The sequence below is a fragment of the Eschscholzia californica genome, unplaced genomic scaffold, assembly GCF_041429995.1.
Source record: "Eschscholzia californica isolate CP2 unplaced genomic scaffold, dmEscCali1.0.p SCAF_1, whole genome shotgun sequence".
Taxonomy (NCBI): Eukaryota; Viridiplantae; Streptophyta; class Magnoliopsida; order Ranunculales; family Papaveraceae; genus Eschscholzia; species Eschscholzia californica.
The window spans coordinates 61,528,388-61,556,056 of NW_028238198.1; the positions used below are offsets into that span (position 1 = coordinate 61,528,388).

The following is a 27,669-nucleotide window of genomic DNA, read 5'->3' on the forward strand; positions in this document are numbered from 1 at the left end:
ATTTTTGGCCGTTGGACTGGTTTGGTATAGACTGTTAGATGTTAATTATATCTGAAAGAGGTATGACAAAACTAAGTTGGTAAGGTTTGCGTAATGGTTCTTAGGCCATACTTGTATGATGATGATTAACATGGATGAAATAAATGATAAGAGTAACAAATCTATTAAACGTTACGCTAAAGTCCAAATATGTATCATCGGGGATTTAAATAGATTCTTTCACATTAACACTTTGTCATCCATGTAGGTTCAGATACACCAAGGAACAAATATAGGGCGGTATCACACAAATTGAAAGATGTAGACATTTTAGCAAACATCGACATAAGTATTGAACAACCAAGAGGACATGTCAAATTCCCCAAAAGAAATGAAATAGAATAGAAGCTAAAAAAATATACAAAAGGATCACTTACAACCAAAAGATTGGACTGCTTAGGAGCGTCTCCGAGGGAAACGAAGGTAGACTCTGCCGCAACAAAGTTAGACTTTGGTCCAACTGTGATAGACTCTGGTGCAATCGAGGTAGACTTGGCGCAATTGAGGTAGCCTTTGGTACAACACCGCGGCTACTGTTTCCTCTTCAACATCAACTTCTTCTAGCAATGAAGCAGGTTACTCAATAGGTTAGGGTTCTTCTAATGGAGTGAGTATTGTAATTATCACAATAATGCATATCAATTAATAAAATAGGAAGATGCAATTATCAATAACAAATAGTGACTAAATAAAACCTGTTTGGAAACTGAAAGACCAGCCACCCCCCTTTGCCATATTTTCTATTATATTACGAAGTTCAGCAAGGTATCAAAATATATCATTCAAAACTAAATAGCCCTCCTCTTGAGAGGCTAGGAAGAAAGAGTGAGCATAATTTTCATTCCATTTTTCTTTGCAAGTAAAACACACAATCACAAGAACAATAATTCCTTCATTCAAAAAATCTCGAGCATCAATTGTTTTCATCTCTGCCTAACGTTTGTCATAGTCAACAAATTTCAAAAATATATATTTACCTATTTCTTTTCAATAATCTAGGAATATGAAATGTATTAAAGTTAAAAAAAACTAACGTTTAAGATCTAAGACAATAAAAATTATGATGGTGAGGTTCTTAGTCCTCTTTTAAAACCACAATGACCATCAGAAAATTAGAAGAAATTTAAGAATACATGAATACGGAAAGGAAGGTAAAGGAATAAATCGAATGGTAAAACTGAGGTTTGTGCCGGTGAACGTAAAACTGAGCTGAATTCTACTTCCACAAATTGTGGAAGATGAACATCTATGCACAACCATAAATACAATTTGGTTTAATTATGAACTAAAAGACCTAAGAGTATGAAATTTGTTGGTTTCGAGTCTTTAAGGTACAAATGGAGAGGAAGTAGGTACAACAAACATATACATCACCCTATATGACATATTGTCAAACACCTTAGGTACAACACCCTACATTCCTTATTGCCAAACACATTATGACATTTACCATGAAATTAGTCAAATTCCACTATCTATGAAAGAAAAACATTCGTTCATGAAAGGAACAACACTAAAAGAATAATAACAGTAAGGAAAGAAAAACAGTAACTTTTAGAGCAAGAAAATCCCATATTTAAGCAAGGAATAACCGAAAAGGGCGAACATGATCCAGAGAGAGTTTCAGGCAGAATTGAGACCAACTGAAACACAAAAGGATAAGGATTTCATAGCCACTGCACAATGCCACACCAAGATATGATGTGACAGTGCAAAGAGCGGTCAATAAGAGTAAGGGGTTTGTACCTACTAATTTATGAAGATGAAATGGTACAGTGAATGAAGGAGCTTGATGGAAGAGGGAGAGGCTTAGGGCAATGAAGAGAGTTACGAGTTAGGAATCGATCTTGGTTGAGGGAAAGACATTAAAACAATCGTTCATTCCATTTAGCCGTTGATTCGATTTAAGAGTTTCGGTTACATGTGAGATTCCTTTGGACGGCGGAGATTATATGCATATGTGTCTTTCCAAGTCATGATCCAACTCACCATCTAGGATCATTTATTTTGTCCTAGTCACAACCTTTCTATTTTGTAATATAGACTAGAGATAGCCCGTGCCTCCGGCACGGTGCAAGTCCAAATGTCAACAAATAATTCGATTACATTACATTATAGAAAAAAATAATCTTCGATCGTTTCAAGTTTCACTCATATCCTCTACCGTTCGACTGTAAAAACAGATGAGCGAAGTAGTAAATTACAAAACTTTTAAGAAAAGTAGTCCAACAAATTGATTCCATTAGTTACAAAAGTTAATGATATTTGTTTCACGGCATTAAGTTTATTAAATTTCATTGAAGTATAAGAAAATCATAATAAAATTTAAAATCAATCACATCGTTCTTCTAATTTGCTCACCATCTTCGCTAATCATTTTCACAAGCAAAATTGAAAAATAAACCCACTATGACAAATTATAGAGTCAATGTTGAACTGCCGTTCCAAGTGGGTAAGAACCCAAAATAATCAAAAGAGTAAGAGAACTTCATCAACATCAATGTCAAGTTCATCAACCTCTCTTCCACCACGTGGAAAAATTTGCCCAACTTTGCCTTGTTGAATTTTTAAGTAATCATATAATTCCCCCCAATCCTGAAATGGACACAAGTTATATTGTAAGGTAAAAAAAGTTAATGTTTGGCAACTACCTTTATATTTTGCCATATACAGACATTATTAAGTATGGATTTTGATTTACCAATATAATAGGAATCTCTTCCAATAAAAAAGAATAGGAATTTCTTTCAACAAGAACGACTCTCAAGTTCTCCTTATTCAATATTAGTTCATTTGTCAAAAAGAAAAAAAAAATTCTTATAGATTATTAGATTAGCCTATCCAAAAACACAATCAAAACTAAACTGGAGGCTTAATTTAAACCATATCTTAGTTTAAATATTAACTCGTAAAACTAAATTATAAGTTCACACCAAACAACTATACTATGGAATAACATAAAATGAATACTCAACACTTAATTACCTTTAATCCATAAGAGTAGAGAAATGCGGGATCAGTTCAAAGATTAACTCGTATAAACTAAACTACAAGTTCACACGAAACAACTACACTATGAAATATCATATCACGAATATTCAACACTTAATTACCTTTAATCCATATGAGTAAATAAATGTGGGGTCAGCTGCACCTTGTTGTAAGCAAAGACCAACTAACATCATCTTTTATGCTATCCTTGTTGAAACTGCACAAAGAAACATGTAAAACTCATTACCAACTTCATAATGAATCCAGAAGGATAAGAAACAACTTCATATCGTTTCATTCATGGCAACTATTTTTTGTCGGATGGAGGTTGTTTCTACAAATGCTAAAAGATTCTCATCGCCTAACTTAAGACTTCTAGAAAGAAACATTTGGTTTTAAACTTGCTGAAAAAAATACAAGTCATGCATCATAGTCTGAATGTCTCGACATGCAATGGCATTAACCTTGACAACTTGATCATCAACACCTTCATCGTCCTCAACACCTTCTGTCAAAGGATTCACACCGATGTTCACGCCAACTACTCTTTAAACAACGGCCTATTATTTATCAAAACATGAGTGTGAGAAAAAAGAAGATGCAGTGATTGTAAACTACCAACCTTCTCCTCAACTTGTTAGAACATTCCATTTTCAATTTGAGCCTAAGAGAACAAGTAAGAAAAGTTCATCACCTAGAAGACATTAACACACCAACTATAGGACAGTGATAAAGTAAAATTCTATAATATATGCATCCAAATGGGATGTCAAGTAGAGAAATGAGTCAACTATGAACATAACGTAGATTAAAGTTGGCAATACTAAATCACACTAAACAAATTTCGCTAACTGATTTTGGATTTTCAAGTCTAACCAAGACTCTTTGACTATTTCTTACACAAGGGTATCTCAACCCTTCATTGCAAGGGCAAAAAAAACAAATATTCCCCACGGATCATATGCTTGCAACCACACACGATAATACAAATCCTTATAATGTAATGTACAACGAAGTCTTACCATCACAACCCACGTCATTGCTTGCATATGCAACCTCCTTTACAAGGATTGGGTCCATGTCCTTGACTATATGCTTGAACTTTATGCTCTTTGCAACAACGACACCATATTGTGCAGCTTTTGGCACCCTAAAGTTTTGTTCCAACACAAAATTCGAATACGAATTAAGATTTACTCATAAGGAACTAAAAAAGAAGAGTTCAAATACACTTATTTCAATTGAAATGAGTTCAATTAATAAATAAACTTATATTTTTGTCGAGAGAGAGACCTCAAATTTTGAAGAAGCAAAATGAGCAAAAAATTGATGTCAGGGGCAGAGATTTTTATTGAGAGGAATGCTTCTACAACAATCCAATTTTTAGCTTTTTATTATTATTATTATATATATATAATAATAATAATAAAAAAATGATTCTCTGATTTCCATCAAAAATAGAACATAAGTGAAATTAAAAGAATGGAAAACTGAAGTCAGCCAACCAAAAAATCAAACAGGGGCATATTCAAAAGCTTGGATTAAGAAGCTAAAAATTGGAGAACAACCTAAAAAAATTTCTTAGAAAAAAAATAAATTTACTGAAGATAAGATTAAAGAAACTAACCTTGAAGATATAATGACTGATTTGGTTAAGGTCTTTTATCGAACAATTTGAGCTCAGAATTCATTAATCAATATTATTCCAAAAATTAGTTATAATCACAAATTACAGAAAGTATGATTTTGTTTCAACTTGCTTTTGAGGAAAGAAAAAGTCATCTAGAGAGAAAAGTATATGAGGAGAATCGCTTCATGTTTCTCTAAACGATAAGCTTTATATCAAATATAAATAGTCCATGAAGAAAATTCAAGATTTCAGGAGAAAGATTAGAAAATTGACCAATAATCAACTATCAGGAAAAAGATTCATAATCAAAATCAAAATTTCTTAGAGGAACTTTCGTCGACTTACCTTGCTCTAATAACACATGTTGAGAGAGAAAAGAGAGGAAGGTTAAATAGGAGAACATAATGAGGTTACTAATTAATAGGGTAACTGAAGAATTGAATATGGAGATGGGGGCATTTGGGTTTCGGGGGAGAGAAAGAAGTCTGGGGTGAATGAAGAAAATTAGTGTAATGCGTCTTGTAATCAAGAGTCACAACCAATTCAATGAAGGGAGAGTTACATGAATTTGTTGTTGGAGGGAAGAGATAGAAGTTGAGAGGACTCTGAATACTAAGTTGGGTTGCCTACTCAGCTTTTAGACATCTAAATAGGTGGGTTGTCCTAGTCAGCTTATCCTAGTCACAACTTTTGTGTTTTGTTATATAGACAGGTATTAATTTTTTTTATTTGTATATTTGTTGTTGGTTTAATTACAAGTTTTGATTTTCTCTTTATAAAAATCTTGGATGATTCAACACAAATAGAACTACGATTTCTATATCATGGTTTTTGTTGGTTTTAGCTAGGGTTTTATAGGTTTTCTTTTGTCGTGTGAAGTTTAAACTTCGGACAACAATGAATCGATGCTTGGGGAATACAAAAATTTTCGGTAGATACGCAGTGTAGAAGCTGATTTTTTCGGCATATACTGTCGAAAATTCAATCGTTTTTTTGTTGTCGAATATTGCTTGTCTTTTCTGTTATTTTTGTCAGTATTTTTTTTATTTCTTTTTATCTTAATTTATTATTAATACATTATGAAGTCTTCATTCCTTTGTTAATTTTCTTTGTTTTATTTTATTAATTTGTCTAGAGAGACGAAACTGTGGAGTCACTGGAAATTTCATCACTTTCTCCTTCATTACTTAGTTATTCTCGTTTTTTCGCTCCAAAACAAATTTAGATAAAAAAAAGTGGTCAAATATGTTTATCGTTGTGACCAGTTACTGGCTGAAAATGTTCATAATTATGACCATTTGTTAGCTGAAATTTTGGGTACTAAAAAATATAAGAAAACAATTTTGATTCAGAAATCAGAGCTTTTTTTTAGTAATAATCACAAAAGAGTTTATCTTACTTCTTAATACAAGTTCTGACTCAAAATATTGCGATAGAAGTCTAAGACGTGAAATCCTCCTCTATCGGTAAAACTTCTTCGATGTTAATCATGCATCTTCTTGAATGTCAACTTCCTCCATTAATGTACAATAATGAACTCCTAAGTGGTGCTACAACTTTAATGGTTCAGCTCAGAAATGAATAAGAAGTATATCTTCTAAACCTATAAAATAAATATATCACTCACTATCAATATGGTCCCTTATAGTTCAACAAAAAAAAAAAACAATATGGTCCCTTAAAAAAATTTCTTTTAGTATTTGAATTATCTGTAGATACCAAAATTTTATCTAAAGAGGAAGAACAAAATATGAAAAAAAATGTTTGAAAAAGAGCTTTTAGTGCTCCGTAAATACTATTGACCTTTTTGTTTGGTATCATTTTTCTCTGACGCCGCTTCGGAGCAAAACCCATAGAGACTCCCATCTTATTTGGAAGCCTCTAAATTTTTGGGAGCCTTTTAGATTTTCAATTCTATGAGGGGCTCCTAACATGTATTATGTAGGGTTAACATCTTCAGTGTTAAAATTTTACAAATTCAATCTTTACTTTAAGAGCAACATCATCCTTATGTGGACAATTTGTAACTGATTTTTATTTATAAAGGATTAACTCCAAAAAATCATAAACTTAAATTGTTTGGTACGTGTGTGGAATTTTTAATTCAAATTTTCAACTATGAATTATTAGTTCCAAATATAAATTTTAAATTTGATCCATTGTTTGAAAGGAATTTTTTTTCTAAAAAAAAATAATAAAGAAATATATTTAAAAACGAGTTGGACAAAAACTTGTAAAAACATTAAGAAAAAGACAAAAAAAAAGTAATGGAGTGGATCCCTAATTCTAGGGAATTCACCCCAACGGCTAGTTGGAATATGCTGGGAGCCACACCCTAAGGGCCCATTTATGAGCCCCAAGGGTGGAGATCCCAACCTCTCGGGGGAGCCCAACACTATGACTCCCCTTGGGCAAACCTGACTGACTAGGTTATGGACTCCATACTTTTTGAATTTGGGATTCCTAACACCACCTACTGGGCATACTCTTAAAGAAACAAGAAAATAGTTTTATAATACAAAATTTGTTGAAAGTGTCTTGAATACGGGTTGACATCTAACCCAGTTTACTATCCGCCAACCCACTTTCGGTGCGAAATTTTGGACCCGTTAGCGAAGCTAATTTCCGAGGCAGAGCTGATATGCGAAGCAGTGCTCTAAGGCAGAGCTGATCCCCGAGACAGAGCTGGAAGGCAGAGTAGAGCTTATGGCGGTTATTAGTGTTAGCGTATCCATGTGCATTTCAGATTTAGAAATAGAGAGTTGGTGAGGCAGTGGGATTAGAGTTTTAGTGGCTATATAAACTAAAACCCTATGAAATATTTGTGCTCACGAATCTCTTGTGCATGTAACTTGTTTGCTTATCATAGTGAAAATTATTGCAGCGTTGTTGCCGTGGAGTAGGTCTCACCAACCGAACCACGTAAATCTCTCGTGTTCTATGTGATTGCTCTTTATTTCCTATTGCTTTTTCTTAGATTACTTGCTTTTGTCATTACAAACTTATTGTGGAAAGAGTCTATGTTTACCAACCCCTTACCACGACTTATTTTCTTTACGTCGATTCCTTGTTCTCTCTTCCTCTTTCTCTCTCTTCATTTTAACTTTGCCAGAACAGATTATTTGGCTTCGGTGATGACGTTAGAAAGTGGCTTCCCGAAAATCGTCTTCGAACCTTCAAACAACTTTTCCATCGTGTTGATGGTGAAGAGATGCGGGGACCTGTAAAGACACTTTGACGTCCAAGTCAGTTCAGAGTTAAAGGTTGAAAGTCAAATAATTGAAGGGTAAAGATCAGATCTCTTTTCAGGGCATGACAGTGGTGAATCGTCGGCTTGAAGGAAACCATGTGGCATGGTCTTTTAGAATATTTCAGATCTTTGCATATACGATAAGGCAAACAGGTATTTTTTTGTTATCTAGCCTTCCGCGTAACTTACATTTCTCTTAGGCGGAAGCAGAGCTCAAGGTGCCAATAACATACTTCTGCACCTTCCATGTCAGGGCTTAGGTTGCAGAGCTGGACTCGAATCCACTCTTCTCCTAACCTTTAAGTCTTGACAGAGCTCAAGGCATGACAAACTCCCAGGTCAAAGCTTAGGTAGCAAAGTTCCTTCATGTCCACCTATCTGTTGGTTTAGTCAAGGTCATGCTCGTGCATATTCAGGTGCCCGACACGCGTCGCCCAGGTCCATTAACTTACTTCATTGACTTGTCAAAGCTGGCCAATATTTGATGCAACAGAGGGAAACCCTAAACCAAACGATCTGACAAAAGTTTTTTTATTTCAGGTTTCCCCCAAACTAAAAGTTTGGTTATGGCGAACAAGACTGTCGCCTTCGATGAACAGAAAGAAAGATAAATGAGGAGAAAGAGAAACAAATAGAGGAAAGAATGAGAGGAAAATGATGATATATGTATATAAAGAGAGAGAGATAGAGAGAGAGAGAAGGGGGGGGGGGGGGAGGGGTGGTGGTGTGGTGGTGGGAGAGTGGTGGTCTGATATTTTTTTAAGGGTTGTCGGGGATGGTAGTTGATGTTGCGTGAAAATGCCACATTTAGATCACTTAACTTTGATGAGTTAGTTCGTTTTAGTTTTATTTCTAATAATTTATGTGTTTTCTTTAGGAAGCTTATTTGAAGTTTGACCTTAGATTTAGAGTAAAACAAAGCAATTCATCACATTTTCATCTCATGCGGACGAGATCGGAAGAAAACAACACCAAGGATATTTTGGTAAAAATCAGAGGTTAAATTATAAGTGGAGTCAATGGTGAGTCTGGCAGCGAAAATGGAAGTCGAATCGGAGTTCGGACGGGAAAGTTATGACAGATAGACGTCTAGGGGCATTTTAGTATTTTTTGGAAATTAGAGATCCAGAGATATATGATGAAGGCGCCCCTTGGTTTCTAAATGAGAAGCAAATCCCAAAATCCCAAAGAAGAAGAGCAAGGAATAATTCTAGGAACACCTCTCTTTTATGAAGACCAAGTCTAAATAAGATGACTTAGTCAAGGTTTTGTGTGGAGGTAGGAAAGAAAAGAGAAGTTTGATTTTGGTGTATGATCTTCTCCATTGGAGTTCTAGGGTTTTCAAGTTCTAAAAGGAGGAAGCAAGGGTTTGGAGTAAAACTTAGAGAGAGAAGGAGAAAAGGAGGAAGAAGAAGGAACTGGCCAAGCTTGGTCGGTCAATACACTAGGTCAGTCATAGCTTTGGCCGGTGGCAGAGCCGAGAGACAGAGAGCTCGAGCAGCAGGTCGAGTCTAAGATTCGAATGAACAACAAACACTCAGGCTTTCTGGTGTACCCACAACAAGTTGCTCAGGGAAGTTAACAGTCGGTTCAGATGCTTGGTCGCCGACACGGGACGTCTGACATCAGCTCGGGAAGAGCATATTCTTAGCCGAAAAAACCATATCTCACCGGACTTTCATTGGTGATTCCGACCATTATTTTGGTCGAAAAGTTTAGAGGTTTTGCTTGAGATGTTATTGCCTTGATTTCCTTGGTATTTGATTTGGTTTTGGGTTGAAATTTCTAGAGGAGAAAGCTTGGGTGAATCTTTAATGGTGGATGTTTTTTAGAAGAAGAAGATAATGAATCTGATTGCTAAAGGAAGTCCAATTTTTACGAAGGGGGCACCTAATTTGCAGTGTTAAGGGGAAATCAAAACTTCACTAAGGGGAGATCAGTTGCACCTAAACACATACATTTCCCGACGATCCTAGCCTCGCACCTCATTAAAAAAGGGGGATTTCAATCTTAACTCCTGTTTTTCTTTATCTTCTTCAAGTTTATAAATTGTTTCACTATGTCTAGCTAACACTTGTATTCGAATATTTTTGAAGCATGATTTGATATGTGGTGAATTCCTTATTATTTGTTAATTGGTTGTTCAATTAACTTCGTCTAATTTTATTAATTTAAAGTTTTGATCTTAATCGTTTATTGGCACATAGTTTGATAGTGCGTACATAGTTTGATAATCGATGCTTAGTAACTTTTGATCGGTTATATTTATTTTGATGCATTATACCGAGGAGTGTCATGTTTGTTCATTGTCAACTCATTTGATAGTGTGTGCTTAGTTTGATAGTCGATACTTAGTCACTTTTGATCGGTTATGCTTATTTTGACACATTATGTTTAGGATTGTTAATGTAGGTAAAGTTAACTAATTACCATGCTAATAGATAATTAATATTTGTCACTATCGATCTTGTGGATTGAAGTATCCCTCTCAATTGACTCATGCGCAATTCTTCTTGTAATTATTCTCCCGAAACTCTTTCACCTCTCACTTAGATAGTTTGTCTAGTTTAATTAACTTTTATTTATTTCTTATACATCCAAATAAAAAACCCATATATTAATCTTTCCACTTTAGTCTGAGATAGTAAGTGAAACCTACACCGGTGGACTAGACTATCTCGATATTCGAATGACCTCCCTATCTCTATGGACCGATCCCGATCTTACCAAGTTTTATTACTTGATCGTATATTTGCAGGTGCACCCTTTTTGGGCACATAAAGTTTTTGGCACCGCTGCCGAGGATAGGTTTATTAGTTTGGATATTGTTTGCTCGTCTTGTTCATTAATTTAGTGTAATTTGTTAACTTAGACGTTTTTTTTTAATTTCTGTAGTTTCTCACTCTTTATTGTTTTTAGGAACTACTTTAAGAAAAAAAAAGCCAGAAAGAGACATAAGAGCAAAGGAAACGAAAGGAATCAAAAAGCAAGTCGGAACGACGAACGAAGCAAGAAGAACATTCAACAGTATCACATGCTATCTCTTTCTTCTTACTTATGTGTGATTGTTTAGTGTATAAGTGTTAGCTCTCATTCAGTGATTGTGTTTCACCATCCTTGAACATTGTGAGATCATGACACGACACTGTAAGGGTTGGTCATACGATGATGATGATGATGACCTTGTTTTAAGAATTCCCAACACTAGTTGACCACTTAGAAGTCATCAGAACTACTCAAACTCATCTCGTATGGCATTAATTTGGATAATACCGACAGATTAATGAGGGGAATAGGCCACTTAAGCCTAACCGACCTAGTATGACCCTAGGAGAATACCAGCATATGCGTAGAAACAATCCGTCTCTAAACATCCTTTCGTATGACATTTGGAGAATACCGACGGATGTGTAGAGACAATTAGATTAGTGAGGGATATGGTTCACCACCAAATATGTATGGGAGACCTTATAGTCCACACCTATCTAAAACCAATGCCTTTAGAGGTGGGTATAATCTTAACATGTATGGTGGGAATTATCGTCAAGAGTATTTATCTAGTTACACTTGTGGACCTTATAATGAAGAGACTCTTGAGGATAGATCCCAATCAGAGTCTGAGGAACATCTTCGGGAGATGACGAAGTTACGTTAGAGGATTGAGTCCTTAACTCAACAGGTAAGATGGTTGAGTCACAGTTATTCGTCGATGAGGAAAGGGTTTCACCACCCCAAACTCAAGGGGGTACTATGTACGATGACGAGGTTAATATGTTTAACCCTACTAAGTTAAATGTCGATGAATCTACTAATAGGACCCAATAGCCCTTATCGTCTCATTATGATATGACCACACTAGACTTTGATGTTCAGGTTGATGGCTCCATGAGCAAGTTTGGGGATTACATGATTCTGAACTTTCCGATTTTTAACACTTGTAAGGGGTCAGTCTTAGATGCCATGTTGAGAAGACATGATATTATAACTAACTACGAGGCTCTAGATGCCCTTGAGGACATTGATGACGTAGTAGTTAAGGATAACATTGACTTAAAACCCCTTTACTTGACATGATTTAAGTATATGATTCTCGTGATTAGACATCTCTTGCTCATAAACGAACTTCTTGTATATATATGGTAGAATAGGTAATAGAATTCACCATGATATGTGAATACATGTGGTTTAAGTTATTGTTACACATGAAGTACTACTTGCCTAATATTATCTAGATGCAACTGGTAGGTCATAATATCACATTGATGAACATGGATTTTGATTTATGAATGTTGTGGTGTGATGCTATTATATGTGTGTGATGTGATGGAGTTGGTGAAGGTTGTAGGAGTTTTTGTTGTTGGTTCGACCCTCTCTACCGGATATGGCTTAGGTATGGAGCGTATGAGGTCGGCGCTAGCTAACACAAGAGTAACCTTGTGGACCACACTCTTATACAACGTAGACACCAACTTGTCATATTGTTTTTGGTTGTTTACTACAAATGGCGTGATGCTATTATGGATGTGTGACGTGATGGAGTTGGTGGAGGGTTGTAGGAGTTTTGTGGTTGGTTCGACCCTCTCTACCGGATGTGGCTATGTATGGAGCGTATGGGGTCGGCGCTAACACAAGGGTAACATTGTGGACCACACTCTTATACAACGTGGACACCAACTTGTCATATTGCTTTTGGTTGTTTGTTACGAATGTGGTTAACTTCATTTTTAACGGTCACAACTCGGATTCTATTTTCGGACACCTTTATATTGTTTTGGAGTAATCTATTTGTTTTGGTAGTTCTTGAAACTATCTATTGAGGCTTTAGAGGTTTCGAAATCTACTTGTTGGGGTCTGACTCAACCTATTATTTTTCAGGTCAAAGAAATCGGGAAGTGCCACCTGCTTGAGTCGTAGTTAGCCTTGGAGGAGTTTCTTAACATCCTTCTTTCTTTCTTTAGGTAGTTATTTTGGGAGTTGCATCTCCTAAATACTTGTCTTTATTTTTATTTGATCTTGTCCGACATATGTGTCGATGACTTAAAGAGATCATGCGAGTTTTGAGAAACTTGGTAGAGTTTTTGTTAGTTGATTTATTGTTACTTTTGAGCTTCATGTTCGATGACATTTGTCTATTTGATGAATATATCGTCTATGTTCACTGTTCTGCGGAGAAATGCTTTAAGTTTAGGTTTTTATGACAGCCGATGTGGAAATCTGTATTTGGGGTGTTACAAAGTGGTATCATAGCTCTGAGTTCATAAATCCTAGGGATTGTGTCTAGGGCTATTAGACAGTTAGAACCAGTAGTGGCACTTTAGTCTTTTCTTGGGTGTTGTGTGTGACATTAATTTAGTTTATCTCCTTATTATTCTCTTCATTAGATTCATGGACGGAGATGGAGCTATTGGTAGGGGAGTCGTAGTGCTCGCATCCGAGACCGAGGTAAATGCCGAGGTGTAAGCAGGGGGCAGGCCGAGGTGTAGGCAAAGCGATGGGTCGAGGAATCTTTGCGGAGGAAAGAGGATCAACAAGAACTGTGGGTACAACGTCGCAAGTTGAAAGCAATGCCACTCCAACTCAAAATCCGAATGGAGGGGCAACGGTGACCATTGACGCAGCTGCATTGCAAGATTTGATTAACATTGCAGCGGAGGCTAAAATGCGGGAACGAGATAGGGTTCAGGTTCCAACACGGGAAACAGGAAATCCTGTGGTACCTGTGGTGAATCAGAGACCACCGACTGAGATAACTTGGGTGCAGCATTATCACCATTTCAAGAAGATGGGGCCACCAGTATTTAATGGAACTGTGGGACCTATAGAAGCGCATGGATGGTGCCAGAAGATGGATAAAATCTTGCAGAATCTCGAGTGCTCGGAGGTTTATAAGTAGAGAATGACAGTGTTTCAGTTGGAAGGAAATGCAGCTTCGTGGTGGGATACAAAGACTCGGTTAGTAGATCCTATGACTATGACATGGGCACAGTTTAAGGATTCATTGAAGGCAAATTACTTTTTATATTCAACACAACAGAAAGTATTGAGAGAGTTCCAAAATTTGAGGCAGGGAGAGAATCAGACAGTCTTAGAATATGAGCAGGAAATTCATAGACTGTCATTGTTTGCGACTCACTTGATCCCTACTGAACAGGATAAGATTGAGAGATTTGTGAATGGGTTGCTCCCGAACATTGCGAGATAAATCATTGGGCAACCTAGTTTTGGCACTTATCAGAAAGTGGTGACATGTGCTAAGGCACAAGATTACTACATTCAAGAGATTAAGAAGCAGAGGAGTTCCAAGGGTGAGATGGGACATAATCAGAAATGGAGTGGTAATAACAAGAATGTTGGTAAGAATCGAATTGACCGCTATTATGGGCAGCATGATGGCAAAAGGGCTCGTACAGACCGAGATGATAGAGCAGTGATAGCAACCGATGGACAACCGGAACCGCTAAATGGCAACTGGGGAGACAGAGGGGTTTCCAAGGAACTTGTTACAACTGTCATGGGCAGGGTCATAGAGCAGCTGATTGTCCTAAGAAGAATGGGGCTCGAACTGGTAATCAAGGGCGACAACATGATCATAATTAACAAGGGAGGTTGCAGGGACGTGGTCAGCAGCTGCAGCTGAATGTCGTAGTTCCTAGAGATGTTGGAGCACCTGTTGAGGTAGTTGAAGGTACTTTCCTTAATCATAGTAATCTGGGAAGAGTATTATTTGATCCTGGTGCCATGGGTACCTTTATTTCTGCTTCTTTTTTACGCACTTTGCCTATTTTGTTAGATCGATGTGTAAGCCCTTTTATTGTGTCGTCACCATGGGTTGGGTCTATAGAGATAGACCATATTTGTCGGGGGTGCATTATTAAGTTAGGTGAACGAGAGTTTGCTTTGGACCTTTTTGTACTTCAGTTAGTTTACTATGATGTCATCCTAGGCATGGATTGACTTACTTCATATCATGCACTTGTGGACTGTTTTGCTAAGACGGTCACATTTTCTCTTCCGAGTGAAGATGTGTTAGTTGTGTCTGGACTTACGAGACAGATGAGGGAGATGCACTTGGGTAACGTGGAACTGATAGAGCATCCGGTAATGGGTAAGACGCTAGAGATGATTGATGTGGTATGTGAGTATCATGGGGTGTTCAGCGATATACCAGGGTTGCCACCGGGCAGAGAGGTTGACTTCTGCATAGAGTTGGAACCGGGTACTGCACCGATAGCTAGAACTCATTACCGAATGACTCTAGTTGAACTACGTGAGCTCAAGGACCAGATTCAACAATTACTTGACCTGGGTTTCATACGCCAGAGTAGCTCCCCGTGGCGTGCGCCTGTTCTTTGTGTTAAAAAGAAAGACGGGTCGATGAGGTTGTATATCAATTATAGGGAGTTGAATAAGGTTACTGTGAGGAACAAGTACCCTTTACGGAGGATCGATGACTTATTCGATCAACTGAGAGGATCCAAGTGGTTTTCAAAGATTGACTTGAGATCAGGGTATCACTAGTTACGGGTTAGAGAGGAGGACATTCCTAAGACTGCATTTGTAACACGACACGGTTCTTCTGAGTTTTTGGTTATGCCGTTTGGCTTGACTAATGCTCCAGCAGTTTTCATGGATTTGATGAACCGGGTGTTTCTGGATTTCTTAAATAGGCTTGTCATTGTATTTATCGATGATATCCTTATCTACTCCAGAACTAAGGAAGATCATGAGGATCACTTGTGACATGTACTAGAGAGACTGATGGAACATCAGTTGTATGCTAAGTTCGAGAAGTGTGAATTTTGGCAAAAAGTAAAATTCTTGGGTCATGTTATTTCTAGCGTTGGAGTATAAGTCGACCCTTCTAAGGTCGAGGCAGTGCTTAACTGGAAGCAACCTACATCAGTGACGTAGGTTCCCTGTTTTCTGGGTTTGGCTGGATATTACAGGCGGCTTATCAAGGGGTTCTCGAGTATTGCAGGTCCTTTGACGAACCTAACTAAGAAGGAAGTTTCGTTTCGATGGTCTACAGAGTGTGACCTGGCATTTGAAGAACTAAAGACGAGATTGACTACTGCACCAGTTTTGACCATTCCTGAGAGTGGTGTTCGGTTAGTGATTTACACTGATGCTCCATTCAGGGTTTGGGTTGTGTTCTTATGCAAGGTGATAGGGTGGTTGCCTATGCTTCGAGAAAGTTGAGACCGCATGAGCGGAATTACCCAACTCACGACTTAGAGTTGGCGGCTATAGTGTTTGCTTTGAAGATTTGGAGACATTATTTGTACGATGAAAAGTTTGATCTCTTTACCGACCATAAGAGCCTCAAGTATCTATTCTCGCAAAAGGAGTTGAACATGCGCTAACGCCTGTGGTTAGAGTTGATGAAAGACTATGACTTCTCGCTGCAATACCACCCAGGTAAGGCTAATGTAGTAGCTGATGCATTAAGTCGACAACTGAGGGGTATCATAGCCGCATTGATGATGAATCAGTGGAAGATGTTAGAGGATGTGGAAACATATGACATTGATATGGTTGGGTCAGGAGTTGACTCGTTATTTCTGGGTAGTATGGTTGTTAAACCATCCTTACTAAACCGTATTGTGGATGCACAAGTTAACGATGAGTGGTGCCAGAAAAAAGTTTCGTTAATTCAAGAAACTGAAACTGAGTTAAGTACGAGACAGGACGGAGGATTGAGATTCCGAGGGAGGTTATTTGTACTGGCAGATCCAGTCTTGAGACGGGATATATTAGACGAGGCACACCGGAGTAAGTACACCATTCATCCTGGTGGTAAGAAGATATACAGAGACTTGAAGAGGCAATATTGGTGGCCCGGAATGAAGAAATATGTTGCTGAACATGTAAGGAAGTATGAGGTGTGTCAGATGGTGAAAGCATAAAATCGACATCCCTTGGGACTTCTAGAACCGTTGCCTATTCCAGAGTGGAAATGGGAGAACATATCGATGGACTTCATCACAGGTTTACCGCGTTCAAGTCGAGGCTTTGACGCCATTTGGGTGATAGTTGATAGGCTGACTAAGTCTGCTCACTTCCTGCCGGTTAAGACGATGGATACCGGAGATCGATTGACACAACATTATATCAAGGAGATAGTCAGGTTGCACGGAGTTCTAGTGTCTATTGTGTCAGATAGGGATTCATTCTTTAGTTCTCGGTTCTGAAAGAGTTTCCAAGCTTCTATGGGAACATCATTACACATTAGTACAACCTTTCACCCTCAGACCGATGGGCAGACAGAGAGAGTCAACAAAGTACTGGAGGATATGTTACGGTGCTCGATACTAGATCTTGGTGGTAGTTGGCAAGATCACTTGCCTTTGGTAGAGTTCGCATATAATAATAGTTACAAATCTAGCATTTGGCATGGCTCCTTTCGAGACATTATATGGGAGGCCTTGTCGATCACCATTATGTTGGACAGAGGCAGGAGATGTTAAACTAGAAGGACCAGAGGTGATTCGAGACACTTCTGAAAAGATTGCGTTAATTCGGAGTAGGCTCCAAGCAGCTCAGAGCCGTCAGAAGAGTTATGCTGACAAGCGACGTAGGGATTTGGAGTTTATCTTTGGAGATGAGGTTTTGTTGAAGGTGTCACCTATGAAGGGTGTTTACGGTTTGGTAAGAAAGGAAAATTGGCTCTGAGATACATTAGACATTTCAGGATAGTTGAGAAGGTAGGCAAAGTGTCTTATCGTCTTGACTTGCCTGCAAGCTTGGCAGGAGTACACAACGTATTCCATATATCGATGCTTCAGAAGCATGTGAGAGATGAAGAGCAACATTCAGTTATTGACTACGATGATTTAGAACTCCAACCAGATGCAGCATACGAGGAGGAACCCGCTCGCATCGTTGACCGTAAAGAGCATGTGCTTCGCTGGAAGACTATTCCTATGGTAAAGGTGTAGGGTTTCATGCGTATCTAATACATTAAATCTAGTGTTCTAAGCGGAATCTCAACATCTATATGTTAACACTAGATTACCAGGATCGATTATACATGAACTAAACAATGAACTAGAAGAGAGATAAATACCTTTTCGCGTTTTTTCCTCGAACCATTCCAATTCGCGTGCGAAGATCGAGAGCTTCAATCGTCGCTCCTCTACTTGAGACACCGAGTTGGTTAACTTGATCTCCCTTCTTTAATGTCTGCTAGGACTTAATAGAAGGTTGAGAAGAACCTTTCTCCTTGACTAGATTGATAGAATGAGAGCTTTTTCTCTATAATCTCCTTTCTCCACTAGTCGTATATTGTGAGAGAGAGATGTGTATTCTTGAGAAAATTCCACACCTTCTCTGAACTACTAATGAGACTATTTATAGGCATTACCTTAGTAGAGTCATACTCGAATAAGGAATCCAAAAAAGTCTCCTTCAGAAAAGATAAGCATAGAGGAGTTTTAATCCTCTGGGATTCCGTAATTAGGGTTTTACCCTAATTAGGGCATCCCTTAGTGTGGCCGGCCATATCAGCCCATTATGGTATTTATGTGGCCGGCCCACTATGCCTTTAAGCCATCACATTGCCGGCCATAGTAGCCTTGCTTAGGGGCACCCCCTTTTATGCCCCATTGTTTCTATCTTGTTTCGAATCTATATTCGAACCCTTTTGGCCTATTTAGTTGGATCCAATCCATCTTTAGTCTAGTCCCATCTAGTCAAATCTCTCCGATTAATTTACCACTCTTATGTGTAACCCGTTGTAGGATCCGGTCTATGTTAGCCGCGAATTACCTAAGTAATCCGACGATCGTAGTTGGCTTCTAGCAAAGCACTACGACCCCTAATTGGACCAGACTGGATGATCTTCATAACTTATTCATCGTTATCCTAACCGACAAGTTGATCGCATTGTCATCTTGGTCGAAGGACACTCCTTCGGAAGAACATCTCCTTCAGACCGAACGGATATATCATTCAGTCTCCCACTTGTCCTTAGAACAAGTGCAATGCTCGATTCCCATGTCACTTTGTATCTCATCTGATACGTCATATCCTTTCAGACTTTCTTGATCTGGAGAACAACGACCAAGCTAATGATTAATCTTTTAATCCATTAGAGTACGACCGTACATTTTCAATTGCTTCTCCTCAAGTGGCCCGGAGATACTATTCCTAACCTAGTTAGGAGGACATAATCCATTCTTGTACTCCACTTAACTTCATATCTATCCTCTCTCCCCCAGCAATCCGCATTTATAACCTCCTCTTACGGCGCGGCGTTTAACGGTGCCAAAGTTCGACATTCCTTATAGAAGATGAGTGGAGTACTCATGTTTTAAGGAATCTCTCCAATCTTGTCTTATGAGAATTCCTGACGTGTTTCAATCTTCATTTAAGAATTCTCATTTTTGGGTTGCCCAGTGTATATTCCCCGATCATACACCCATGTAATTGACTTAAATACTATATTCTTATGGCCCATGAAACAGCGCGATCAATCAGTCTCACATGCTAGTCGTCTTGAGTCATTGTTGTCCATGTAATGATCTGGACTAGGGTTTTGATAATGAATCTTTTCCAAATTCACTTAGTAGGGTTTCATTTATCAGATCACGCATCTGATAAACCTACTTGATAAAAGTTTCATTATTTTGGACTGTCAATTAAATACTAAACCAATATTTAATGATGAAATAATTAAGTTTATTTCTTTTATTGAAAGTAGCTAATCAAATTACATAAAACTCCTTTTATTAATCTGATTACAAACTTAAAACCATTCTGCGATGTGCTTTATTCCCAGCCCCTTTGTATGACTCTCATGTTTGGGATGAGGTAGTGGTTTAGTTAACGGATCGGCAATGTTGTCATCCGTATGGACTTTGCAAATCACCACTTCCTTTCGCTCAATGATCTCCCTTATCAAGTGGTATTTCCTTTGGATATGTTTGGATTTCTGGTGTGCTCTTGGTTCCTTAGGTTGGGCGATTGCTCCATTGTTGTCACAATATAGAGTAATCCCTTTTTCGATGCTGGCAACGACACCAAGCTCGGAGATAAACTTCTTCATCCAAACTCCTTCCTTCGCTGCTTTTGAAGCGGCCAAGTATTCTGCTTCTGTGGTAGAATCTGCTACAGTAGTCTGCTTTGAGCATTTCCAGCATACTGCCCCTCCATTCAGACAGAAAACATGTCCCAACTATGATCGGTAATCATCTCTATCCGTTTGGAAGCTCGCGTCCATATAGCCTTCCACGATTAGTTCTTCTTTTCCGCCATATACCAAGAAATAATCCTTTGTCCTTCTTAAGTACTTAAGGATATTCTTGGCTGCGGCCCAGTGATTTTCACCTGAATTTGATTAGTAACGACTATACATGCTCAGAGCATATGAGACGTCTAGGTGAGTGCAGGTCATGGCATACATGATGGATCCTATTGCCGAAGCATAAGGTACCTTTTGCATGATTGCTAGCTCACGTGGTCACTAGGACTTTGGGTCTTGCTTAGCACTGTGCCATGAGCCATGGGCATGAATCCTCTCTTAGAGGTTTCCATTTTGAATCTCTTAAGAATCTTTTCTATATAAGTTTCTTGGCTGAGTCCAGTCATCTTCGATGATCTATCTCTACAGATCTTGATGCCCAATATGTATTCTGCATCTCCTAGGTCTTTCATTGAGAAACACTTCTTAAGCTATTCTTTTACAGAATTAAGCATCGGAATGTTATTTCTAATGATTAGTATTTCATCTACATATAAGACCAAGAAAACTAGGTTGCTCCCACTAACCTTCTTGTATACACAAGATTCTTCTTCGTTCTTCAGAAAGCTAAACTCTTTGATTTTCTCGTCGAAACGAAGATTCCAGCTCCTGCTTGCTTGCTTCAATCCATAAATGGACCTTTGAAGCTTGCAAACCTTTCTAGCATTATTGCAATCTACAAAACCTTTAGGTTGTGTCATGTACACATCCTCTTCCAGATTCCCATTCAGGAAGGCGGTTTTGACATCCATTTGCCAAATCTCATTATCATGATGAGCGGCTAATGATAGAATAATCCTAATGGAGTTAAGCATTGTGACAGGGGAAAAGGTTTCGTCGTAGTCTATACCATGGACTTGTTTGTAACCTTTTGCCACGAGTCTTGCTTTGAAAACGCTCACGTTTCCATCCATGTCAATTTTCATCTTGAAAACCCATTTGCATCCGATGGGTGTTACTCCTTCGGACAAATCTACCAAGTTCCAAACCTCATTCTCGTACATGGATTCCATTTCGGATTGCATGGCTCCAAGCCATTTTTCGGAGTCTGGGCTCGTCATAGCTTCTTTGTAAGTACTAGGTTCGTTATCTTCTACCAACAGTGTATCTAACCGTTGAGATAACTCGATTAACCTTGCTGACTTACGTCGGGGTTGAACAACTGGTGAGACATTCTCAATTTCTTGAGGATTCTCTTGCGCGGGAGGATCTCCGAGATCTACTATCTCTTCCTCACTGTTCCTTTGTATCAACTCAGTATAGATAGGAACCGCCACTTCTGACATCGGTGCATTGGTGTCAGCTTGTTGCTCGGATCAAATTTCTTCGATTTCTATATTTCTCCCACTTGTCTTCCTGGAAAGGAACTCCTTTTCTAGGAAGACACCATCACGAGCAACAAACACTTTGTTCTCTGATGCGTTATAGAAGAAATAACCCCTAGTCTCTTTTGGGCAACCCACAAAGAAACATTTGTCTGATTTGGGTGCTAGTTTATCTCCTTGTAGACGTTTTACATAAACGTCGCAACCCCAGACTTTGAGAAAACACAACTTTGGAACTTTTCCAAACCATAACTCATATGGCGTCTTTTCCACAACTTTTGACGGAGCACGGTTAAGTGTGAAAGCAGCCGTTTCAAGAGCGTATCCCTAGAAAGTGGTAGGAAGATCGGCTAAGTTCATCATTGATCAAACCAAATCCATCAAGGTTCGATTCCTCCTTTCGGACACACCGTTCATCTGAGGTGTTCCTGGTGGAGTGAGTTGGGACACGATGCCGCAACTCCTAAGATGATCCTCAAATTCTTGACTCAAATACTCACCACCTCGATCCGATCGAATGGCTTTTATTTTCTTGTCAAGTTGATTCTCTACTTCATTCTGAAATTGTTTGAACATTTCAAACGATTCTGACTTATTCCTCGTAAGATATATGTATCCATATCTGGTGAAATCGTCAGTAAATGTGATGAAGTAGCCATAGTTACCTCTTGCGGGTGTACTCATAGGTCCACATACATCTGTATGTATGAGTCCTAATGGTTCACTAACTCGGTCACCTTTCCCTTTGAAGGGTGATCGTGTCATCTTACCCACTAAGCATGGTTCACATGTATCGTATGATTCTAAATCACACGAACCTAGAAGTCCATCTGTATGAAGCTTCTGCATGCGTTTCATGTTTATGTGGCCTAAGCGACAATGCCAGAGATAGCCTTGGTTCGAATCATGAGTGCGAAGCCGTTTAGTGTCTATGTTCAGGATTTCGTCTTCTATGTTCAAAACATAAAGACCATTACAAAGTCTAGCACTGGTATAAAACACATCATCTTTGTATAGAGAACATTGCCTGTTTTTAAAAACAGTATGATATCCTTCTTTGTCCAGAACAGACACAAAGATGATGTTTCTTGAGATATTAGGTACATAATAGCATTTATGCAGCACTAATATCAAACCAGTATATAGACTGAGCTTATAGGTTCCTACAGCCGCAGCAGCAACTCTTGCTTTGTTGCGACTCGTAGAACCATTTCGCTCTTTGACAGACTTCTGACTCCCTCTGGCCCTTTCAAATCCGAGATTATGTGAGCTCCACATCCTGTATCAAATACCCATGTAGGGGAATCAGCTGTGTCTGCCAAATTGACCTCTATAACATAGATGCTAATTTCCTCTCCTTTTCTTGGTGTCTCTATTACGTTTTATTTCTTCGAAGTATGGAGAACTCTTCTCTGATCCTTCTCCCAATCTAGAAAGTTATCTAAATCTAAATTAATCGTGTGTGCCATTTCTACTCTACATTAACAGAAAAAGAAAATTTGCTACGTACTACATTCAATTGTTGTGCAAAAGCAACTGTTTTGCCATATTTTTCAATAAAAAACGTCCCCCTTTGAAAAATACGATTCCAAGATCCCATTGTTACGGGGCTAAGCGTACTAGGGCACTGCCCTTAACTCCGTCATCCTGGGTTAGCATTATGACTCTTGGTTGATGAATAACACTTATGTGTTAAATTCATCCTTTTGCCTCGAAATCCAAACCCTTTTGCTGACTCGTTAAGAATAACAATTTAGACATGTAGACCTCTGCTATAGATCTACCCGTATTGTCCCGAGGTAAAAGATGGCACTCTGCGAAGGCCGACCCACCATCGATGAACAAGGGATCAACAGGTGTCTTAGTCTGAGTAGGCATTACTCAAAATTCTTTTTCGGGACTTTTACGTAATTTATCAAGTTACGTTATTGTGAACTCTGGCATAGCTAACTGTGATTTATTACGTAAAGATTTATGTGAGTTTGCGTAATGTTTTTCATGTTCGCCTAAGGTTCGTTTCGATTCATATCCGTGAACCACCATTGAGTACTCCCACTCGAATCATGATCTCATCATTCGATTCGTCAATGGTTTCTCTAGACCCTATACTCTAAATATTATTCGGGCACATTACGCTTGTTCTTAGAATCAAGAAACGTTTACCTATCTAAAGGTACATTACACTATGCAATCACATACATGTACATACATTCATAAATATGACAATCATATAAAAAGTATGTCTCCTAGATTCGTTTCTAGGTTTGCTATTCGTGGGAAATTGTGACATTCCTATGTCTATCATGGATTCTCAGTCTATTTTTCGTAAAATACGGACTAATTTATGTCACGTTTCTTCCTTAATGATTTCTTAAAACCGTTTTAAGGAAAAACTCCGTTTGGATTATCGCATAATCCGGGTCAATTTCGGAAAAATTAAGGTTGAGGTCGGAAGAAGAACAGACTAAAACTCCCACTCGTATCAAGGCCCAAAAGGTGCCCGAGTCAAACTTTGAAAATCCGGGTCAGACTTGGTCAGGGGACCTTTGACCAGTCAAGGATGGAACCGAGATAGGTCAAAGTCAAGGTCCGGACTCTGGCCAGACCCGGCTCGGCACGTTCTGAGCCGTGCCGTGTCAGTCGGGTGGACGCGTCCTGGCCCTAGGCCAGACGCGTCCCCAAGCAGCTGCATCTCGGATCGCATCCGAGATGCATGGGAGCTATCAGACGCGTCCTTGGTCGTCTCAGACTAGGAGTCCGAGATGGCCCAGGATACCCCAGAGCGTCTTTTAGACGCGTCTGGAGCCGTGAAAGTCGTGTCTCGGATCCTAGTCCGAGACGCGCTAGGAGTTCTCATGGTCGCGTCTGATGACGCAACCTTCCGAGATAATATCGAACTTCCCAGTCTTAGTCGGACTGGGACACGTCCGAGATATTCTCGGACTCCCAGTCCGAGACGGACTGGGAGACGTGCCAGCGCACGCGACTGGCCGGGCTCATCCAGGGACGCGTCCAGGTCAGTCTGGCCTGGGACAGACCTCTTCTTCCTAAAAACTTGCTGTTTTTACCGTTTTCTTCCTGTTCCGAGCTGCTATAGCTGCTGTTTTTGATGGAAATCCATTAAAAAAACAACAATTTTTGAAAACCCTTTTAAAAAAATCAACCTTTTTCAATCATCCTTTCGAAAACGTTTTTCAAAATTAAATTTATTTCTATCCGATTAGTTCTAAACTAATCAATTCTATGTCAAACATGAAATTATCTAATCAATCAAGTTCTAATTCGACTAGTCAAAGTTAGTTTCATGTAACCGGCTCGTGATGCCACTGTAGGGTTTCATGCGTATCTAATACATTAAATCTAGTGTTCTAAGCGAAAACTCAACATCTATATGTTAACACTAGATTACCAGGATCGATTATACATGAACAAAAAATGAACTAGAAGAGAGATAAATACCTTTTCGCGTTTTTCCCTCGAACCATTCCAATTCGCGTGTGAAGATCGAGAGCTTCAATCGTCGTTCCTCTACTTGAGACACCGAGTTGGTTAACTTGATCTCCCTTCTTTAATGTCTGCTAGGACTTAATAGAAGGTTGAGAAGAACCTTTCTCCTTGACTAGATTGATAGAATGGAAGCTTTTTCTCTACAATCTCCTCTTTTCACTAGTCGTATATTGTGAGAGAGAGATGTGTATTCTTGAGAAAATTCTACACCTTCTCGGAACTACTAATGAGAGAATTTATAAGCATTACCTTAGTAGAGTCATACTCAAATAATAAAATCCAAAAAAGTCTCCTTCAGAAAAGAAAAGCATAGAGGAGTTTTAGTCCTCTGGGATTCCCTAATTAGGGTTTTACCCTAATTAGGGCATCCCCTAGTGTGGCCGGCCATATCAGCCCATTATGGGCTTTATGTGGCCGGCCCACTATGCCTTTAAGCCATCACATGGCCGACCATAGTAGCCTTGCTTAGGGGCACCCCCATTTATGCCCCATTGTTTCTATCTTGTTCCGAATCTCTATTCGAACCCTTTTGGCCTATTTAGTTGAATCCAACCCATCTTTAGCCTAGTCCCATCTAGTCAAATCTCTCTGATCAAGTTACCACTCTTATGTGTAACCCGTTGTAGGATCTGGTCTATGTTAGCCGCGAATTACCTAAGTAATCCGACGGTCGTAGTTGACTTCTAGCAAAGCACTACGACCCCTAATTGGACCGGACTGGATGATCTTCATAACTTATTCATCGTTATCCTAACCGACAAATTAATCGCATTGTCATCTTGGTCGAAGGACACTTCTTCTGAAGGACATCTCCTTCAGACCGAATGGATATATCCTTCACAAGGTTTAGTGGAATCATCACAATGATAAAGAAGTTACTTGGGAGCGCGAGGATGATATGCAACTTCGTTATCCTCATCTTTTCCTCTCATCATGTACGTTCAATTTCGAGGACGAAATTTTCTTTTAGGAGGGGAGATTGTAGTGCCCTTACCTATATAGTGGGGTGCATATAACACCACCAGTTAATACCCATAAACCCTATACCACTTTCTTATTCCCATTTTCTTCTTCCCTTTCTTTTTTGGCTGCATAGTTGAGAGAGAAAGAGAGTTTGAGGGTTTACAGTGAGAAAGAGTTAGGCAAAGAGAAGGAGAAAAAGAAGAAGGGCTTGGAGCTTGGGGTTTTCATTTTTGTTTTTTGGTGTTCTTGGTGTGGGAGTTCTCTTCATTGTTTTGCTTTGGATCTAAGGTAGGTTTCTACTTCTCTAGTGCTTGAATAACCATTTTCTAGAAAAACCTAGACAAATTAGATGAAACTACAAACCCTAGATTTTAGTATTACTTGAACATATATTAGGGTTCTTGACACAAATATATATATATGCTACAAGTATTAGATTTATATTTCTACAAACTCACTTTTAGGACACTTGAAACTCATCTATGTGTAAGATTTTGAAGAATATTTGCCCTAATGACATAGTTGATTAACCCTACAATCTTTACTATATTTCCCATGTTATATTCATGTATAAATATCAATTTGAGTATGATGATAGGAAAATTTAGCATGTATTATAAGGATAACATTGACTTAAAACCCCTTTACTTGACATGATTTAAGTATATGATTCTCGTGATTAGGCATCTCTTGCTAATGAAAGAACTTCTTGTATATATATGGTAGAATAGGTAATAGAATTCACCATGATATGTGAATACATGTGGTTTAAGTTATTGTTACACATGAAGTACTACTTGCCTAAAATTATCTAGATGTAACTAGTAGGTCATAATAACACATTGATGAACATGGATTTTGATTTATGAATGTTGTGGTGTGATGCTATTGTATGTGTGTGATGTGATGGGGTTGGTGAAGGTTGTAGGAGTTTTTGTGGTTGGTTCGACCCTCTCTACCAGATATGGCCTAGGTATGGAGCGTATGGGGTCGGCGCTAACACAAGAGTAACCTTGTGGACACACTCTTATACAACGTGGACACCAACTTGTCATATTGTTTTTGGTTGTTTACTACAAATGGCGTGATGCTGTTATGGATGTGTGACGTGATGGAGTTGGTGGAGCTTTGTAGGAGTTTTGTGGTTGGTTCGACCCTCTCTACCGGAGGTGGCCTAGGTTGGAGCGTATGGGGTCGGTGCTAACACAAGGGTAACCTTGTGGACCACACTCTTATACAACACGGACACCAACTTGTCATATTGCTTTTGGTTGTTTGTTACAAATGTGGTTTACTTCATTTTTAATAGTCACAACTCGAATTCTATTTTCGGACACCTTTATATTGTTTTGGAGTAATCTATTTGATTTGGTAGTTCTTGAAACTGTCAATTAAGGCTTTGGAGGTTTCGAAATCTACTTGTTGGGGTCTGACCCAACCTATTATTTTTCAGGTCAATGAAATCGGGAAGTGCCACCTGCTTGAGTCGTAGTTAGCCTTGGAGGAGTTTCTTAACATCCTTCTTTCTTTCTTTAGGTAGTTATTTTGGGAGTTGCATCTCCTAAATACTTGACTTTATTTTTATTTGATCTTGTCCGACATATGTGTCGATGACTTAGAGACATCATGCGAGTTTTGAGAAACTTGGTAGAGTTTTTGTTAGTTGATTTATTGTTACTTTTGAGCTTCATGTTCGATGACATTTGTCTCTTTGATGAATATA

At 38.7% G+C, this 27,669-nt stretch overlaps 2 long non-coding RNA genes across 3 annotated transcripts in view; both read right to left on the reverse strand.

Annotated features, from left to right (window-relative positions):
* Positions 1-2,262: 2,262 nt before the first annotated feature.
* On the reverse strand, positions 2,263-5,270 carry LOC147568022 (uncharacterized). 2 transcript variants are annotated; one of them, XR_015238051.1, is made up of 4 exons: positions 5,006-5,270; positions 4,053-4,180; positions 3,153-3,247; positions 2,263-2,634 (listed from the first exon to the last, which is right to left on the reverse strand). It is a non-coding gene; the product is annotated as an uncharacterized LOC147568022 (long non-coding RNA). The 2 variants fall into 2 exon arrangements; XR_015238049.1 differs by lacking the exon at positions 5,006-5,270 and adding an exon at positions 4,658-4,799.
* Positions 5,271-7,566: 2,296 nt separating this feature from the next.
* The window catches only part of LOC147568023 (uncharacterized), a 33,515-nt gene continuing 13,412 nt past the window's right edge, over positions 7,567-27,669 (reverse strand). Inside the window, exons 2-3 of the long non-coding RNA XR_015230936.1 lie at positions 26,595-27,102; positions 7,567-11,974 (exon numbers count right to left, since the gene is read on the reverse strand). This is a non-coding gene — a long non-coding RNA (uncharacterized LOC147568023). The remainder of the gene's footprint in view (positions 11,975-26,594; positions 27,103-27,669) is intronic.